Source organism: Sinocyclocheilus anshuiensis, unplaced genomic scaffold, assembly GCF_001515605.1.
Source record: "Sinocyclocheilus anshuiensis isolate Anshui unplaced genomic scaffold, SAMN03320099.WGS_v1.1 scaffold1272, whole genome shotgun sequence".
In the NCBI taxonomy this organism is placed as follows: Eukaryota; Metazoa; Chordata; class Actinopteri; order Cypriniformes; family Cyprinidae; genus Sinocyclocheilus; species Sinocyclocheilus anshuiensis.
The window spans coordinates 300,301-308,190 of record NW_015547713.1 but is presented as its reverse complement, the minus strand read 5'-3'; the positions used below and the strand labels follow the sequence as shown (position 1 = coordinate 308,190).

Below are 7,890 nucleotides of genomic sequence, written 5' to 3'. Positions count from 1 at the left end.
CGCGATGTTGTCTGGGGGTTTGGCAAAAGGAGAGTGGGACGGTGGGCGGTGCTCGGGGTGGTGACTGAAGGCGGTCACTGTGTAGTTCTGACGTCAACTTTTTACGGAAGTCACAACGGTTCGTGAAAAATCATAGCTACTTTATGCAGGCTGTATGCATTTTACTGTGGACTGACTGTTTTGAAACTTATATGGTAGTTAAATAGCCCCTAGACCTCAGTTATCGTAAATAAAAAGCCAGGAAATTTCAGTTTTGACAATATGGGACCTTTAAATATCGATACGTTTTTGAGAGGTTACACTGCATAACATTTTACAGTATGGCCTTGGGGTTATTAGTTGCAAAAAACAAACAAACAAAAAAAGGCTATTGACCAAAATAACAAAGATATTTAATGCATATATATTTAATGTAATCTAAGGGGCTAATCTTTTTTCTTTATTATTATAATTTTTTTAATTAATAAATTAATATAACCATATTCAGCACTAGTAGACAGGATTAACAGCCATATTCTTCTGTGCTAATGTAGCCTGTGAGAGAACAGGAGGGTGAGGGAGATTATCTTCACTGAGAAAAAGAATATTGTATTCTTTTATCCAAATAACAGAAGACAAGTTGCCAGGTCAAGACTCCCACGTCCCAGGGCTTAGTGACCTGATAAAGGTCAAGCGGGAGTGCAGTTACTTCAGTAACAATGGAAGTTCCTGCAACTCCTTGGAAATGAATCCAGACCTTTCCTTATTCGTGGAATGTATTCATTGACTTCATTCATTTATCTTGACCAGCAATAATTTACTTTAGCAAGATGTATGGAGTCAATATAATGCCACATATATATGCAAAATAATAAAGTTTTGCAAAAGAAAATAAAGTTTTGCAAACGAAAATAAAAGTATTGAGAAAAAATAAATGTGTTTTTTGCAAACAAAAATAAAGAATTGCAAAAGAAAATGAAGTATTGCGAGAAAAAAAGAAGTTTTGCAAACAAAAATAAAGAATTGCAAAATATAAATGAAACCGCACAAAAGCAATGATTTTGCAATACATATTTTCCATGGCCATATCTACTAATTTATTTGCAACGCTGCTTTTATTTTGCGTTTCAGTCAAGTTTGAGCTTGCAATACGTTTTTCCCTTTGCGCTTCACGTTTCTGCGCGTCTCGCTTTCTGGCACTGTTTTGACATGGGTGTGGAGTCAAGGGATGGGGGCGTGTACAACAGGCCTGGGCATACCTCCCTGGAAGTGACGTCATCGGCCCGAGACGCAGCTCACTGATCCAGGCACCATCGTTGAGCAGAGGCATGCGGGTGGATCGTTTCCTTTTATTCGTTAATAAAACGAAAACATGCATGTTTTAATGCTAGAGAATAAAAGGAAACGATCCACCCGCATGCCTCTGCTCAACGATGGTGCCTGGATCAGTGAGCTGCGTCTCGGGCCGATGATGTCACTTCCAGGGAGGCATGCCCAGGCCTGTTGTACACGCCCCCATCCCTTGACTCCACCCCCATGTCAAAACAGTGCCAGAAAGCGAGACGCTCAGAAACCTGAAGCGCAAAGGGAAAAACGTATTGCAAGCTCAAACTTGACTGAAACGCAAAATAAAAGCAGCGTTGCAAATAAATTAGTAGATATGGCCATAGAAAATATGTATTGCAAAATCATTGATTTTGTGCTGTTTCATTTATATTTTGCAATTCTTTATTTTTGTTTGCAAAAAACACATTTATTTTGTCTCAATACTTTTATTTTCGTTTGCAAAACTTTATTTTCGTTTGCAAAACTTTATTATTTTGCATATATATGTGGCATTATATTGACTCCATAAAGATGTTTTTAAGTACCAGCGCCAGTTATAACAAAAACAAAAATGAAAAACAATGAATTTAGTATCAGTGTTCAACTTTCAAACAATCTAAACGGCAGAACCAGTGCTGAATCATAAAACATTGAGAAGATGGTTAGTATAATTTAGTACACCCATGATTTTCATGTGAACCTTAATAGCACAACGGTCACACCTCAGTCGCCCATCCTGATTTCTTTATTAATGGGCAACTCCATTATTTTGGAGCCACTGGGCAGAAGCTATAAGAAAGCTTCATGTCATCAGGATGGTTGAATGTGCAACCAGGGAGAAAAGCTTTTGGAAACATGGACAATCACTAATTGGATGAGAGATTCATTGGCAATGAGGAACAGTCTCTTATGCAATCTGAGTGATGAATAGGACTGAAGCTCTTATAGTTGTGCACATGTTAGCTGTATGGGTGGGCTAAATTCGTTCTTTAATTCCAGCAATGAACACATCCAAACCATATTTCACACTGGAGGGTTTCTATTTGAATTTACAGTTTCATTTATGTAATTAAGAAGAATGCAATGTCTAGACAGGAAATGTTTTTCCTAGGTGGAAATATGCTGCACTGCATATAAAAAGTATTTGTTTTGATGAATTTATAACTGTAGCTAACAAGCCTAAATTATGCAAAGGAATAAACATCTAAAATCAAATATTTATTTTAAAACATGTATCCATTATGATTACATAAATACCTATAGTACGAGGTACGCAGTTTTGCATGGCGTGTTTTCTATGATAAATTCTAACTGCTCCAGACATCAACTGTTCATCTGAATTACTATAATTACGAGTTTCTGACTAAAACCCATTCAAGTCTTCATTGGACTTGTAATTACAAGTTGGAAACTTATATGAAAGCTTGGTTATTTCTCTCAAACGTCATATAAACAAAAACAAAATGGCAGCGGCATTCACAGTTAGCTCCTACCTCAACACGTATTGCTGTTTGTTACTGTATGACATTTGATTAGAGTTAATGATAATGGTGCGCTTTCTTTGTTCTTAGACAGTTTGCGATCACATGCAGAATATAAGTGAATTAACATAGTGATTAAATTATTTGCTGTCGTTAATAACCAAGTCACACTTGGATCCATTTTAGCGCTGTGATTGTTGCCAAAGAAATTAATCTGAGGACATTCCTCCAAGTAGAATCGCTGAGTTGCTATCTTGCAATTACAGTAATTCCAATACAACGTAACTGCAGCATAAAACACAGTGAACCACCATGCAGCAGAATAATAATAACAGCAAAACTAATTCTGGATCAGACTCACCATGACAACTGTATGATTATTAAATGTTGACACTAAAGATGGGAGAATTTCAGTCTGGTTAAAAACAAAAACATTTGAGCAGGGTTGGAAAAATGCAATCCCTCTTAAACTTCCAGGATATGCAAGAAACCAAAATAAAAGGATCTCATCCAGAACTGAAGAAAAAATGCAGCACAAACAAGGTAGAAAGTCGCAAACACACCAATGTTGAGTTGCATAAAACTTCAGTTCGTTATGCACCCGGACTGTCTGATCCAGGACAGATCACTCTGACCACAGTACCCATAATCATCCCTTATGAGTCACTAACTCAATGTACATAAGAGCTGAATGAATGAACAGCAGGGATTTCCACTGGCTGAACTGTGGTGTCCAGGCTCAGGTCTATAGTGTCACGACCCCGCTCAGTCCAGGGGGTATTAACACTGTATAGGAAACTGTGAATGATAGCAAAATGACGCAAGATAGAATGGAATGCATCCATGAAGTCCGCCGGCCAGTGAAAGTTACGGCCGTTAAGCTCATGATCAATTCCCTCTGCAGCAAGCATCTTGTGGGTTGGTCTAAGTCAAGACCGTTTTGTCCATATGATGGAATTTGTTAAAGGATTAAAGGAAAACGCACACCCTAGAATGGTAAAATTACTATTCAAAACCCAAGTTCTGAATGCTACCTGTATTTGACAACTCTGGCATTTAATATACAGGCAGAAATAGTGAAAACAAGACGCCAAACCATCTGAATGGAATATATTCCATTATCAGAATGTGTAAGGTCGCTTGCAGGTTTTCTTTAGGCATAAACAGATCTTACAGATACAAATTTCCATAATACTCTATAATTTCCAAGAATCTCCTGGATACCACCCAACAACAAATGGCCATTCTTAACATTATTGTGTCCATGTTACAGTATAATTTTGATAGTAGAGTAAAATATTCATCAACGACATGCAATAGTTTGCCCAAAAATGACCATTCTATCATCATTTACTCATGTCATTCTAAACCCATAAGACTTTCATTCATTTTTGAGAATGAATGAATGAAAATATTTCATGAGAATATTTCTAATGAAACCTGAGAGATTACTGTACCTCCATTGAAAGTCCATTTCACCAAAACATTGACACTACAACAAGTTTATAGACATCGTAAAAGTAATCAATATGAATCAAGTGGTTTAATCTAAGTCTTCTAAAGAGAAACAAATGCTTTGTATGATGAACAGATTTAATTTAGGCTTTTATTTACATATAACATTCAACATGGAGCTGATCAAATATAGTAAACTGAAGCTCCAATGCACTTGTTTGACCCACATGGAGGCTTGTTCTTGAACATCAAGAATGTCTGGTAGAACTTATCATATTTGATGTGCTCTTTTTATGTGCATTGAGCAATGTTTATATGTGAATTGAAATTGAAAATATGGACAGAAATCTCTCAGATTTTATTAGAAATATCTTCTTGCATTTTTTTTAACTGTCCCTTTAACAGATAATCATTATATAGCCTATATAAAATTATGTTAATGCAATTGACTAAGCAGGAAAAAAATAATATTTAAGATATTCAGTGACAAGAACATCTTTTAGGGGTGTTTAGGTTTTACATTTAAGAAAGCAGCTCACCCTTTGTTCACAACTTGCCTCATAAAGCTTGCCAGAAATTAAATACATGTCAATATGTATGAGGATGGAAATAACATCATGTTTACCTCTCTTGTATTAATGGATAAATAATAAGCTGAGAAGTTTAACACAAACCTTCCCTGCTCTCATCTACACACACTACCCCCATTCCACGCTCCTTCAGCACTACATCATGCATGAATTACCACTCTAAGCTTTTTAACTTTGTCATGCTCTTTAAACGGGGGTTTAAATCATTGTGAACCCATTTAAAAGCATTCATGAACCAGAACTCACCGGTGGCTTGTGTGTGTAAAGCCCTGCGTCTGTCCAGCCACAGAAAGCTAAATGCACACAGTATTACAAGACTGCTTCACCATTACTGCTTCTGCTTCTGGATCTCTAATATCCCAATGCAAGCGTCCACAATGTATCTATTTCTCAGCTGACTCTCTCCAATACACACCAAACAACTCTTCCTCTTCCAGTAGCCCCACCCTTAAAAGCTTCATCATCCTCGGACAAAACTGTGTCTTCAGTCTCAGCCTGTCAGTGGAGGAACCTCCCAAGAATGGAATAAGACCTAGAAAAGTACCTTGTGGTATTCCTCAGCCGACAAACTACAAAACCTTGTTTTTTAATAACATCTGTCATCAAAATTGATGTCAACTATAAATGAAAGTGCAAACTGTCTTGATTTAACTGAACATTTTGACATGGCTGAGGTGAACAGTCACATAATCAGAGCTGTTTAAGAGAATAGTTTGCCCAGAACTGTCTGTCATCATTTGCTTACCCTCATGTTGTTCCAAACCTGCATGACTTTCTTTTTTCTGTGGAACACAAAAGAAGATATTTTGAAGATTGGTGTGGTAATCAAACCATTTTGGTGACAATTGATTTGCATTTTAAAATATATTTCTCAAAGCATTTTCTTTTATGTTCCACAGAAGAATGAATAGTATATATATATATATATATATATATATATATATAGGCTACAGTATATTAACAAATTACTTTTAATATTTTACAATTTTACTTAGGCTTGAGTGTTGCCATTTTTCACCATGATGCTGGGTCAGGCTGTAAAGCAAGAAAACATTTCTTATCCTGTCCACTCTGAGGGCAAATGCAGTCCAAAGCCTGCTGACAGTGAGCACAGGCACATCAGTAGTCTTGTCACACTGAGCTAGGCTTTGTGCCTGCATTACATGTCATAAAAAATAAACTAAAAATGTTATCTAAAAATGAGTCCCATGTGAACACTGTTATAATAACCAAGCTGTGCATGACATACACTGATATTGTGAGTATGATGATTTCACTTATTAGGCATGCAGAATGTGCAATCATTACTTGCAGTCTTGTTAAAGGAGCCGCCTCAGCGCTAAAGAGAATTTATTCACTGGTTTAATACTGAGCAGTTATCAAAGTCATTAATTTAGACAGTCAAAACACTAGTCGTTTTGAGAAAGAAAGAAAAAAAAAACACAAGTGCAAGTGTATGAGTAATCAAAGAAAATGACACCCCATTTTATTTTGCCCATTGAAGCACACAGAAGTCTTGTCTTGCAGACTTTGTCAGTTCCTTTCTGTTATCATGCCTCCTAGGTAAGCAGATATTTTTGAAAAGGCTGATGGCATGAGAATGATAAGAGTAACCATTAAATCAAATAGCTAATTGACTCTGTGATACATTTACAGTAATTATCAGAAGACAAGGCCACTGCAGAACAAGAGGCTGGTCACAAGATTTTACACTAGTTGCAAATTATTATACACTCATAAATAAAAGTTCGGTAATGTTTCTGAAGCACATTCAGCAAATAATCCTTGTTTTCTTAAGAACCAATTTTGTTGTGGTGGTTGTATAAGGATCTTTGGTTGGCTGTATTCTTTGGAAATCATGTTCTTCAGAACAGTGTATTGTATTCTGGTTTCTTCAAATCCACAGGACACTGATTGCTTTCTGTGGAGCTAGAGATGAAGAAGGTCTTGTGGAAAAAAATGTTCTACTATGATGGCATCATGCTGTAAGATGCTGTTTGTTTCTAATTAGAACTTTAATTTTTAAAGACCCCATATAAAAAGAGCTGACGAGTGCATATATTTTGTTTGCTTTACATCACAGTCATGTACCATGATTTGGTACTTGTTACTGCCATTCAGAAGTAGGCATATTATGAAGCATAGGCTATATGCATGGGATTGCAGCAAGCATAATTATTTTCTGCAATAATAAAATAGTACATTTTAAATGTGTATGCTCTCTTTTACAACTTTCAAGAGTAGACTATACAGACAAAAAACAAATGTAACAAAAAGTCACAATTTTAATTTCATAAAGTGTATGTTGGCCCCTTTATGTTATTCAACCAAATATAATTAGTTTTCTGTCAGAAATATTCAGAGGCGGACAAAGTACACAACTCCATTACTTAAGTGAAAGTACTTTCTGTGTATGCAATGGTGGACAAAGAACACAATTCCATTATTTGAGTGAAAGTACAGATACTGCTGGTAAAATATTACTCCATTACAAGTAAAAGTTGTAAAGACAGATTTTCTTACTTAAGTAAAAGTACAGAAGTACTTGCATTTAAAAGTACTTAAGTACCAAAAGTAAATTTCTGTCACGAATCCGGTCCATGAACTTCCATCCACTTCCGGTCCAGGTCGCCCTCCCATGATATTGACTCTCACACCACACAGACTGTTACACATCACCCTGGACTACATTTCCCATACTCCATTGCACTAATCACAAGCTCACCTGAAACCAATCACACACAGCTGCTACCAATAACACACACTATATAAATCAGTCTCACACCACCATTCAACGCTGAGCATTGGTTGCGTTTATCGCTCTCCTAGTGGTAGCACATTACGGAGCCAGTTTCCTGCCCTAGTTTCTAGTCCTTAGTTCCTAGTCATAGTCTTGTCTTGCCTGCTTTCCCGTGTTACCTGATTTTTGCCTGTTTATCTTCAAAGAACCCTTTGCCTGCTGTTTCGGACTGTGTTTGCACCTCGCCTGGACTACTGCTCGTGTTATTGGATTTCCCCTCTTGTCAAGCCGTCTGGACAACGTTCGCTGTCGACTGACT

At 36.8% G+C, this 7,890-nt stretch overlaps 1 protein-coding gene across 3 annotated transcripts in view; it reads right to left on the bottom strand.

Moving 5' to 3' along the window:
* The window catches only part of grb10b (growth factor receptor-bound protein 10b), a 114,045-nt gene extending 108,719 nt beyond the window's left edge, over window positions 1-5,326 (bottom strand). For 2 of the 3 annotated variants that reach the window (XM_016506937.1, XM_016506938.1), the window contains exon 1: window positions 5,078-5,324. The gene's annotated coding sequence lies outside the window, so the exon portion shown is untranslated. Of the gene's footprint in view, window positions 1-5,077 lie in introns of all 3 variants that reach the window. The other variant, XM_016506939.1, reaches the window with a different exon arrangement.
* Between the last annotated feature and the right edge of the window lie 2,564 nt (window positions 5,327-7,890).